This window comes from Lonchura striata, chromosome Z (genome assembly GCF_050655825.1).
Source record: "Lonchura striata isolate lonStrDom1 chromosome Z, ASM5065582v1, whole genome shotgun sequence".
Taxonomy (NCBI): Eukaryota; Metazoa; Chordata; class Aves; order Passeriformes; family Estrildidae; genus Lonchura; species Lonchura striata.
The window spans coordinates 3,687,439-3,700,048 of record NC_140740.1 but is presented as its reverse complement, the minus strand read 5'-3'; the positions used below and the strand labels follow the sequence as shown (position 1 = coordinate 3,700,048).

Here is a 12,610-nt window from a genome sequence, read left to right as displayed (position 1 = left end):
TGAATTTTCTCTCTCCAGAGGCCCCATGCTGCCACGGCAGCAATATCCAGCACCAATGAAGTGTAAAAGTTGGTTAGTTTACAGAATAGCAGGGTCCTGTAGAACAATTTTCTATCACTTTCTCAAAGCACCCGTACCCTGAGATGTGCTCTGAGGAGCACAACCACAAGTGAGCACATTGAGGTCAGCTGTGAAACAAATGCTAAACAAATCCAAAGCACCTCCAGGCAGAGCCTTGATTTCCACCTGAACTTTCACTGAGCACAGGTCATGTCCCCATTCCAACCTGTCCACACATGCTCCCTCTGATTCTTTTTTGGGGATGAGACTATTGGTTTCACCTGAAAGCTGCTGGATTTTCATTCTGAGAAGGTCGTTGTGACCACACGGGCACACAGAGATTCATTCAGACACTTGAAATGTCAGAAAATAGCAGAAACTACCCAAAGCTCTTGTCTACAAAAGGAAGGTGCAATTTCAGAACTGAGAGAGGAATAGAAAAGGAAAATTACCTCTGTGAAGAAGGAGATTTGCAAATACTTATATTCAGTCCTGTTAAATTAATTTGCCACTGAGAGAGGAAGGGAGAGAGGTTGAAAATATTTATATTTACCACAGGTTAGTGAAGAAGCACCAACCTTCTTCCCACAAAACATTTATACAGCCACAACAAATTCTGGAGACGGTCAGAGTGAGCCAAAATTTATCTTTTCATTAAAGAAGATAGCAGTTTGTTCACAGAATCTCTTTCTGTAGTAATGTACAGTTTTCTGAAGGACTACTTCCATTCAAGATTTTGTCTTCCTGCTTTAAATCCCCATGTTTTCTCTGGTGGTAGACTCTGCTGGCTGCTCCAGCACAATGCAGACAAAGACAAAGACATGAAAAGGGAAGGGTTTCAGATTTTGCTTAGTAGGGGGTCACACAACACACAATTTTTTATTTTTTTTAATGAGGTAGGACACACAGGTCTGTTTGCATTGCAATTTGTGGCTGCTGTGCCTATAAATCCAATGTATCTGTAATTCTGGGTTTAAACTGGTCCTTCCACAGAGGCAAGGGTGCTGCTGAAACTTTTGTTTTGTTTTGTTTTCTTCCTGAAATTCTTACATATATGTCCACTGCAAACTGCCTCAGTGAGATGAAAGAGCACTCTCCTCTGCTCAATTTACAAATGCCCAGAAAACCCTTGAACTCTCCTTTGCAACACTGATTGCACTCTGGTAAAGGTGAAGCTCTAGAAGTTGTCTGGGATTCACTGCTTGAACAAGAGGCAAAGGATAATTCAAGTTTTCTTTAGCGTTATGCCTCCAACTAAGAACCATGCTAAATCCTAGCACCACAACTAAGATTTTATTCATAAGGATTCCCTTAAAAAATTAATTTAGTCACAAGCAGCACCAAGACATAATTGGTTTTAATATTACTTGTTAAGTTCAGAAATGAAGGAAAATAGATTGAAAAAAAACCTCGTGTTCATATATTTACAGAATATTATGTATATTCTGCAGAATATACACAGGATAGAGAATATTCACATTACAAATGGTCATCTACAGACACCATGAGTCTATAAACTCCCTCAGTGAAAGAATTTAAATTATCCCCACCCTTTTGAAGTACAGTTACTGAACACAGACTGCTGGGAAGGTCAACAGCAAAGCCTTCAAACCTGTATTTCTAAGCACTGTGGTGCTTCTATTGTTGTTCTATGCTGCTGCTTAAACATCTTGAATATTACAGGGACTCATCAGCAGTTCAGAGATAAATAAATAATTCCTGTTTTTGGTTTTTTTGTTTTTTTTTTTTTTTTTTAATCAGGTTACATGAGACCCCACCATTTTTACTATCAAAAACTTTAAGGTAGGTTGCATACATTTACCATGCCCCCGTTACCACAACAATTTTTCAAATAAGCAGAGAGTAAAGAGGATACCAGCACCTGCAAAAGTGGATATCAGCCTTTGTTAGCTCTGGAAATCCTCTTGGATTTCATGAAGTCAGAGCCTCAAAATGCCCCCATGGTCTGGGGCAGTTTGTTTGGTGACATCAGGGGGGTGACAATGCATGTGCAGACCTTCAGCCTCAATTAGGGCTGAAGTTTCATTTTGGCTTTCCACAACCTGTCAGCACATGAACAGATGGACACCACGTGCAAACTTGCAGCAACACTCCTGTACAAGGCCACAGCTATGAAGTGATAGTGTCACTGCACCCAGAAATTATTTACTGCTGATTTCTTCATGGTTGTGTTCACAGATAAAATATTTTCCAAATAGGAATGATAAGTAAAGTCCTCAGCCTGGGGCATTTGCAATCCAAACACAATGAAGCAACAGGGTGTAAATGGTGCTCACATCTAGATAATTCCCCTTTTATAGTGCTACAGTGGTTAATGATGAGATAGGACTGGACTTTAAATAAAATGGACAGTCAGCTCTAACAATACATACCTAATGCTGAAAACCACTGGCTGATTGGTCAATTCCACTCTTCCAAGTGGAATTACAGAAAGGCTGAGGTTGGAAAGGACCTCCAGCAGTCACCTTGTCCATCTCCACTGCACCACAAGAACATTGAGGTGACAATGTCATGAGTAGCATCCCACATAGGGCAGCACAAATAGAAACACAGAGATGTTTTCATCTCAGTCTGAGGGTAGAGTGGGACAGGTCTGAGTGCTCAGAGAGACAATTCAAGTGGATAAAACACAGTGCAGAAAAGAGGTGTCAAGCAGGCAAAGTTATGTGGGACTTTGAAGAGGATTTTAATTGAGTTCCACGGTGGAATCCAGAGAGAAGGTGACAACTCAGTGTCAAGGACTGCTGTGGCCAGTGGGAAAAACAAGGGTAGAGCAATCTACAGTTAATTGCCTGTAGGGCAGTGTTCAAATTCACTGCTGGTTATCCATTACCTCACTTAACAGAACAGAAACAGGTTTCAGCTTTAGTGGTGGCACTCTCAGCAGAGAAAAACAGAGATTTGTTTTGCCACCACATTCCCAGGGTGACCCTCAGCTCTGTGGACAGGACTCAGCTTTTTAATAGGTGAAACATGAAGCTAATCTGGAACAGGGGCTTCAGAGAGAAGCAAAAGGAATGATGGAGATGGCACCAGTGGAGACTGGCACCCACTCCACGGTGCCATAACCTGATCATGAGACAAAAGGCAAAATATTGGATGAAATCCCACTGCAGGGGTGAAATATGGTACAACTCTTTTTCTATACTAGCTTTTTACAGATTACCAATTCTAAAATGCTTCCGATTGCCTGGGTTGTAACAGTTTCACAACAGTATTTATTTATTCATTTGCTTTTACTGATCCTAAAAAATATCACAGTTAATGAAAGTTTTATGCCAGCTGTGGGACAGGACCCCCAATCCACCTTCCCCTCCCCAAGGTTTTATTGCTGGGCATGACAACATATTCTGCGCAAAACCATTTGGCCAGCACAGGTCACCCCCCCAAAAACCTACTTGCTGTGGGGGCAGGAGGCAGGGGAGGCACAGAGAGCAAAAACCTTGACAACACAGTCCAGCCAAAACCCAAAACCTCAGCAATTTATGGACTTCTACGAAAGGGAATTACCTCCACCCCAGCCAGATCCAGCACAAACAGGGAAGGCTGGCTGGGCAGCCCGAGATGTGTTTGCAGCAGCCTCTCTCAGGATGATCTTGAGGACTGGACAGTCAGACTTTAAACTCCTTCCAACAGTCAGAACACAAATCCATAGCGTGAAAAGGGAGGGAATTCCAGGTCATGCCTACAGACCTCATGAGTAGATCCATAACATGATGAAGATTAGAATCTGAAACTTTACTAAAACCTTCCATGGCACTGGAAGTCCCCTGACAAGAAAAATGTCCCCCTGAATGCTCTTTTCAAAAGGGCTTGAGAGGATGATTTAAAGCACATTGCCTGAAGTTAAAAAGTGTTCAATACAGAGAATTTTATGTGAAAATGTGAGCCCAGAAATTTCTACAGGTTGCTGCAGCAGTCACCTGCATGGTGTACCCTGTGTTTGGGTTATTTCTGCTCAAGACTTGCAGCAAGTGAATGATGAGTCTCCCTCATAACAGATTCAAATTCAGTCATCGCTGCGTAACTCTACTGTAAACCTACTTTATCTAAATAACCCCAGGCTTCTGGGCATCTATTCAACCACCTAAATTAGCATGAGGAGATGGTTCCTATCAGTAACCAGAGCCAGTCTCAGTCTGGTACTCCTGTAATCAGCTGGGATGCAGAAAATATTTCTGTATAGCTCCAAAATTCTGCTTAAATTAATATCAAGTTTATGCCCCCTCTCTTTTTTTTTTTTTTTTTTAAATAACTGCAATTTTGAAAGATAAAGCTTCTTTTTCCACTTCTAATAAAAACTTGAAGGCTCTTCCACAGAATGCTGAGGAACTTACAGGTCTAGGAAAGCATACCTGACTCTCCCCTTCTGGTCAGTTTGTAATCCTTTACTGATACTAAATACACAAACACCTTTATGCCAGGATTTCCATTTAACATATTCACTCATCTTAGAGAAAAAATTCTGAATAGCCACTGGTGGGTTCTCTGGCTATACTGAGAGCAAACAAGTTATTTGAAGTAATCAAATTCAGTTTAAACAGGAGCCAAGTATTTGGACTGGCAACAGACACTTAACTGCTAAGATTATCTAAGTAAAACAGAATGCAAGGTAACCTAGGAATTTAAGTTAAAGCAGCTACCTACATTTCACATGAGTACATGTAAGTATTTTTCCCCCTGACACTTTATTTCTCCCTTTTCATTATGAATAGATTAAATTAAAAACTATTCCTAACAGGGGCACTGAATTATTTCAGATTATAATGCTATGCATTTCAAAAGTGTCTTGACTCCTATGACTCAGCTAATCCCTTCTAAATGCATTTTTAGATAAGAATACCAAGACTCAGCTACTCCACAAGGAAACAGAGGAAGAGATGAGAAGACTCAAAAATCAGAGAAGGTCTAGTGAAGATCCTGCTGCAAAGATTTGGTCATCAGCAGAAATACCTAATGCACTCTCAATTTTCCTCATTATGGAAATAATCTCTCTGCAGGCAATGGGAAACAACTAAAGAAAAAGTTCTTCCTGGGTTTGTTCCTAAGCAGAGAAATTCAATCCATAGTGGATTTCAGATGAGCGCCAAAGGACAATAGCAAAGGTCACAAAATGCACTGGCTTGGCTTCTAAAGGCTGTGACATTTCCTGTCCCATGTTATGCCACTAAATCACCTCCTCATTCCATTTTCTTCATGGGATTTTTCAAAGCTTAAATATGAGATCTTAAATATGAAAACTGCATTTTTCATCTTTTCACCCAGAAACTCACCATGACTAATATCAGCAGAATATAATAAATGAGATGCTGGAAGTTCTCCTGTAGTTTGCTTTTGCATTACTGAAACTTGGGGATATAAATTGTGCTCAATAATCACATTGATTCTTATTTCTTATTGTTTACAGTTTTCTTTTAAGACATATAACGAATTATTCTTTGCCATTAGTGAAAGTTTTATAGGATGGGAGAGGAAAAAACTCTTTAGTGATAAAATTTTTCAATAGCCAGAAAAAAAAAAAAAAAAAAAAAGAAAACCGTTCAAAAAGACAATTTCCTCAACTTATTATTCAAGTTTTTACAGTGGCTTAGAAACATAGAAAGCAATTAGTTTTAATCTCCATTTAATTTTATGGAATGCCTGTAGAAGAGCTCCTAACACAAAGCTAAGACTCCAGTAAGGACAGTGCAAAGATGATGAGAACTCTGCTAATATTATCCTCACAGAGATAGCAGAATTGCAATTCTTATGTGTTTCTGATAAAAAAGTATTATGACATAATGTTCAAAACTCTCTAGAAATTGCTCTTTGAATTTACATTGGCAGTGGCTGCACAAGAGCAAATTTTCTCACACAGACACTGAGGTGCAGACAGCAGAATTCAATCCAAAAAGGGGCAGAAGTACAAGGAAAAGTCACTTACAATGCTGGAAAGCAAAAGGAAAATATAAAACCTCATTTTGAATAATCACTAAGACTAAAATACTGTGTTAAATCACAGGTATTTAAATTTAGAAATATCTCTCTCCTTCTTTTAAATACCTGTTTGAATGAAAATTACCTCTCCAAAGACTGGGTGAAGTTTATACTGATTATTTATGTGTCAAAGCCCACTCAAAATCTCTGGTGTATTTTGCTAGCTTTGACCTGCAAGTGACCTAAGAAAGGAAATTCTCTGTGAATCAGTAACAGCTCTGCACCTCCCCTGCCACTGCTGCCCAAACCCTGCTCTTCCAAACCTCCAAAATGAGGTGAAAGCAGCTTGCAATACACCTGCTTAAAGGTTTTCAGGAAACTCTTAGGAAATGACATTTTAAAACTGTTTACATAATACATTCATAAGTGGAGATTGTTAAAAATGGATGGAGGTAATCTTTAAAATGTAATACAGAAACCTGACAGTTGTAGCTTCAGTCCTGGGGACCAAATACTAATTTATAAAAATAACAAAAAAACAAACAAACAAAAAAAACCCCACAAAATAAAAAACAAATAACAAAACAAAAAAAAACCACCAAACAAACAAAAAACCAAAAACCAATTAAAAAAAACCCCATCAGAAGACCATTTCAAATCATACCAAAGATCAACAGATATTCATGCATATTACCACATTGTAATATCAGCAATAGATTTTTTCATAACTTCAAATTTAATACTGAATTTAAAGAGAGGTAAGCAGTAGGCTCTTTTGCTATCACTGCTTTCAAATATGCCTCATTTTCTTCATAATTTCATACAGGCTACAAGCTTTTTGCCCCCAATCTGTTTTATAAATAGCCCCCTCATCCTTTCTGTGTATTTTCAGATATCAGGGTGTCAAGCACTGGGTTTCACCAGAAGGAATAAGTCTGATATTGCTAATCTGTGGTATAAGCAAATAAAGCTGAGTGACAACTTCAAGAGGAAGCTGGTTGTTAGGAAAGAAACGTGCTAGTAATCATCATTTCCCAGAACAGAGCATAAGAAATGCACTGCTATTAGATGGGAATGCATGGCAACATCCACGTATCAAGAAAAATAAGGATGGGAAAGTGCAGCTTTCGGTTCAGGAGCCAGGGAGGGTCCAAAGATCAGGAATTTATGAGGTGATATTCAGCAAACCAAATGGGCCACGGTTGCCCCATATTAGTCAAATTTCATCAGTGTCACTGCTACATTCCCTTTAACCCTGCTGCTGATCCCCATTCCCTCCTTTCCACTGGTAACTCACAGATTTGGATGCTGAATTATCCCCCATACTGGTCCCACTAGAAACCCAACAAGCAGTTTTCCACTGGCACACCTCTCTGAGATATAATCAAAGAAATATCACTGTGATGACCACGCTGATGTCCAAGCATGGGGACAAACACAGAAGGAGAAATCCGACTGAAATCCTTGTCCTGAGCTGCTCAGAGTGTGCAGGCTGACACTGAACAGAGAAGAGTAAAACACAAAAGCAGAGTGAAGGTCCTGGCAAATATACTGGCTGGCCATCAAGGAAAGAAAAACTGTGAGGTAAATACTGGCATAAACAGGAAGGTGCAAGACACTATGCAGAAAAAAGGTGAAGACAAGGGAGTGTGGAAGGATTGTAAAGTGCCAAGGCATGGGCGCACTCCAGGTTAGAAACTGACATGTCTGAGGCAGATCTAACTGTGGTTTTATTATAATTAAGTGTTGTGGGAATTAACAAGGCTTTCTAAAACTGTCTGGAATGAGTGAGTATCACACAAAACCCAGAGTTTTTTCAGGGTGAAAACAAGTACCAAGACACCAGAATTTTTAACACACAGGAATCCCCATTTTGAGGGTTTACCCAGAAGAGCTTGGCTAAGTTGTGTTAGGCTTCAGGAATAAACAACTTCTCCCCTTCTCCCTCTCTCCTCTTCCCTCAATGCCCTGAAAAAAAACCACAACAACTTTGACTGCCATCAGGACAGAGAGAATTTTATATTAAACTATTGCCCTGGGCCACTCAGCTGAATTAAGTCAAAGGGACTGCTGGCAGGCTTAAAATAGGCATGTGTTTAAGAGCTTTCCTGGCTTTGTTGCTGCAGTGGAGGAAAAAAAAAAAAAAGCTGCAGATGCATATATTTGAAATTGAAAATATCAATATCTCCAAGACACAAAGTATAATTAGAATTAGTAATTAATTCTGATCTACATTGCCTTGCACTAAGCTTAAATGAGAGTAAAGTGAGAGAGATACCAGAGACTCTTTTTTCCCTTCCTGTTGCTTTGTATTGCTCTGAAAACAGGTCCAGTAATCACAAGCAAGGGACAGATGAGATTCTTTGCTGTGTGGAGGGGTGCACCATAGCAAAGACAGTAAAAAATACCTAAATCACAGCACCAAGGGGCTGACACAGCGAGGATGACACAGGAGCAGTGCAAGAATCCCTAGATAAGCGTTCTTATTACCACTTTGGTGGTTTTCAGCAATTTGATTTTGTGACAAGCCTTCCTGCACTGTGTCACAAATAATTTCCCTCCCTTTCAGACTGTGGGTCTAAGCAGCAGCAGCAACATTTCTTCCTGCCATCTTCCATAAGGAGAGCAGGACACCCTCCTGGCAGCAGAAATCTGCCGTGACCACTTTTGTGACGCTCTCAGGTACTTTTCCTTGGTCTATAATCTGTTTTATTTTAATGGAAGGATGCCCACAATGGCTCTTCTGGGCCTGCTCCAACTAGCTGGAGTCATCTTTAGGGTAATATTTTCATCTGATCAATGGTGGTGTGAGGATGAATCCATTCAGAAACAGCTCCCCCTTAAAATTTCTATCAAGAGACCCTACAGGAATGCAAAGAACACACTAGACAGATGTGTTTCCAAATGTTTTCAAAGGTAGGTGAAGTTTCTGCTACTACAGAAACCAAACACATCTCTTTGCATCTGCTGCAGAGAACAAGAAAATATACAAATTCAAAGAGAAAGTGGCTCTGCCAACACAAGAGCCACAACAACCACAGCTACCCTGATGTGTTTTAATAGGCATTATTTGCAAAACCATATTTTGATAGATCAAAATAGCTCCCAGCCTAATTACAGCCATTTAAAATGGAAGATATTACTCACTCTTTCAGAGCTCAAGCCTGGGAGCCACCAGGCAGTGTCTCAAACGTGCTTGAAGCCCTGCTGTGGATGGAGCCTGTCCATGGGGGCAAGTGGAGACCTCACAGAAGTCGTGGGCTTGATGTAGAATTTATTTGTGAATCCTGTGTGGCCTGTGATAAGCAAGAGATCAGAGAAGGCATTAGAAAAAGTCCCTTCTGACTGGGAAATCTGACTGGGAAATCTGGAAATCTGTGTCTTCCCAGGTGAGTCTGAAACCTCACTCACAAGCACCCCACACCTGGAAGTTTCTGAGCAGACACTGCACACCCCAAGATGCCACCACAATAATAATTACTGCAGAAAGGCTGCAATTTGCCTCATCAGCCTCACAAACAGCAGCAGACTAAGCCATTGGCAATGAATTAAAAGATCAATGACATGTTAAACCCCAAGGAACACACGTGCAATTAGCAAATGTATTTAAAGCAAGCCACAAACACACAAGTTTCTGTCTGACACCACTCTGCACCTCATCCCACTCCCTTTACAAGCCAAGGGGGCTGTGGGAGGGTTACCTACCGAGTTCCACTTGGCAAAGCACATTTCCAACACCCTGCTCTGGTCCAAAGCCCACGGACATGAGTCACCATCAGTGAGAGTTTTCCTACTTATTCCAATGGACCTTGGCTGGCCTGTAAACATCCTTGCCAAAACAATCAATCTCTAATAGGCAAACACGCTCTGCTTTCACTGGTTTGAAGACTTGGGAATGGTTGGATTGCCCTGTGCAGTCCAAAGTTGAGACACTACTTGGTAAACATGCTGCATGCACCATCAGCAGCCCCAGAGGGGGCAACACAGGGTTAAATGCAAGTTTAAACAATTAATTTGCTTTGAAAGTTAAACTCCTCTGACACGGGCAGGTACATTACTGAGTAGTTTCACAACTCCTCATATCTGCAAAGAGCCCTGTGATAACCCGGCAATTAAAAGGAAAAAGAATTTAAAGAAAATAAAAAGGCAAAAAAAAAAAAAAAAAAAAAAGATTTGGAATTTCTAGGCTAAATCCCAGAAATGGCTACAGTTTGTCACAGCCTCTGGAATGGAAAGAAACTGTATTTCTTTCCTCCCCGGCTCCGAAGTCCCGAAGGTAATTCTGCCTGAGAGCCGCCAGCCCGATCGCTTCACGCTGGGCATTATTACTCCTCAAATGGTTTTGCTTCGTTTTTTTATTCTAATGAAAGAGTAAAAACCAAACCTCAGCCGAACTACTGGAAAACGTTGATGACGATGACAATAACACAAGCAATAAGAGGAATAACAAGAAGAAAGAAGCAGCAATTTACCTCCAGCCCAGAAACGCGACAGCCACGCATTTTAATTCCCGGGGAACGACAGGGAACTCACCTCCTCCACCCGGACCCTCAGCTGTCCTTCCAAAAATACGGATGAAGCTGCCAAACCCACGGGAGAGAGGCAGGAGCTGCAGCCTCCGGCTCGGCTGTCGCTACAGGACCTCGCTCCATCAACCCCTCCTCCTCTTCCTCCTCCTCCTCCTCCTCCCCCGGCGGTACCCGCGGAGCAGCAGCGACACAAAGGAGCGCCCGGGGAGCGACAGCTCCTTGCCAGCCTGGAATCAAGGAATTTCATCCTTTTCTTGTGACACGGGAGTTAAAAACCTCAGCAGAGCCACAGCGCGAGAGGGAAGGAGCTTTCCCAGAGCTGCTGCGGGGCTGAGGTCGGTGAAGGCGCCGGAGTTGCTGAGACTCAGTTGAAGCTGCATCAAAAACGACAGCCCCAAGTTCCAAAAGACAAACCCCTAGGCTGATATTTTATCTTGCCCAGCCACAGTTCTCCATTTCACTGCCTCTGTCACGCTTGCTTTGTTCGGAAGTAAAGTACTGTTGCAGGGCTGAGATGGTGTTTCCTAAAATTGTTGTGTTCCCTGAATACAGCTGCCCTGTTAAAGCAGTGAGATGTACTAAAATTTTACTAGAAGGCAAATCGCAGGGGCAGGGAGGAGCTGCCCTTGGTTTGCTTTCCTTCCAATGAAGCACAAGAAAAATGCCCACCTATATTTGCACCTGCATGTTCACCCCCAGCAGCACAGCTGCACTTCCAGGTGGGCATGGAAACAGCACACAGGTGATACCTGTGTGTATTAAAATAAAAAGAGAGAGCCTGGCAGGCCCAAGTCACTCAGCACACCTTAGCAGGAGGCAGATAAGGTAAATTAAGCAGGAATTTATGTGTTCCATGCAGTGGGGACATCAATGAAGTTGCTTGGATCCCAGCCTTGCAAACAGATCTGCAGCTTCAGCTCCTGGCACCTTGGAGATCTTGTAGCAATGGATGTCTCACCTACTGGAGAAGAAGCCTGAATTGGTGTGTGGTGTATAAATCAAACCTGCGTGTATCAATGTGGTTTGATTCACCATGCTTTTCTCCACTGAATGGAGAGATATGTGCCACCTTTTGGAAGCAGATGTCCAGGGAATGTTCAGGGAATGTCATAGTAAGGAAAACAATCCAACTGAAAACAAAACAAAATTCAAAATCTAAAACCAAAACAACAAAAAACCAGAACACTTAAAAATAAAAATAAAAATAAACCAGGGACCCAGGAAGGGGAGAAAGGAAGGGAAAGGATTGGACTGACTCATGATTACATGGCCCAAGTCTCATTTCTTTTTGTGGCAGGCTAAAACTACCTGCCCTGTAGCAAGACCCTGAATTTTGCACACCCTGACCTCATGTCTAGGTACATGCCAGTAATCCATGTCACACCATTGCTCTTTAGCCTTCTCCCCAGGAGAAGGGAGTGGATGTAGTTTTGTCTCATGTCACTGAGATTTGGGTATGACTGGGAGGGATTTAGTTTTTATCCTCGTGATCAGCCATATGTGCCCCAGAAGGCAGCACTGAGGGAAAATGAGGAAGGTCTGCCTTCAGTCCCTGTAGTTCATTTCATGGACAAGACAGCTGGGAGTATTCCTGCAGGAACTCATTTTACCCTTTGGATAACCTGGTCATATGTAATTTATCTCTGGAAGATCCAGACCAAGAATCAGAATTTGATCTGAAATGCTACAAGAGGTGAGGATAGAGGACAAAGAATGGTTTTGTTTCTCTTCCCATATTTTTTTTGGTTTTGGGTTGTTTTTTTTTGTTGTTTTTTTTTTTTTTTTTTTTTTTTTGGCAAAGCAGCTCAAGCCATTATTCAGATGGAGGTCCCTAACTGGAAACTGTTCTGTTCTCACAGTTCCAGTCATAGTTTTCAAAAACTTAGGTTTGGGTCTATGAGGCAAAGCAGTTTCACAAGAATGGGATGGAGCCTTCTTGCCAGCAGGTTATGATGGAAAAGAAGAGAGATGTTATTGATAGACTATAAAGCAAAACTGCTTGGAAAGTGATATTGCCACTGAAATAAAACAAACAAACAAAAACACCCCCCCCCCCAAAAAAAAAAAAAAAAAAAACACCACCA

At 41.4% G+C, this 12,610-nt stretch overlaps 1 protein-coding gene across 5 annotated transcripts in view; it reads right to left on the bottom strand.

Annotated features, from left to right (window-relative positions):
- Positions 1 to 11,248, bottom strand: part of MARCHF3 (membrane associated ring-CH-type finger 3) — a 62,190-nt gene extending 50,942 nt beyond the window's left edge. For 3 of the 5 annotated variants that reach the window (XM_085566331.1, XM_021551863.3, XM_085566335.1), the window contains exons 1-2: positions 10,531 to 11,248; positions 9,145 to 9,293 (exon numbers count right to left, since the gene is read on the bottom strand). The gene's annotated coding sequence lies outside the window, so the exon portion shown is untranslated. The other 2 variants (XM_085566332.1, XM_085566333.1) reach the window with 2 other exon arrangements.
- Between the last annotated feature and the right edge of the window lie 1,362 nt (positions 11,249 to 12,610).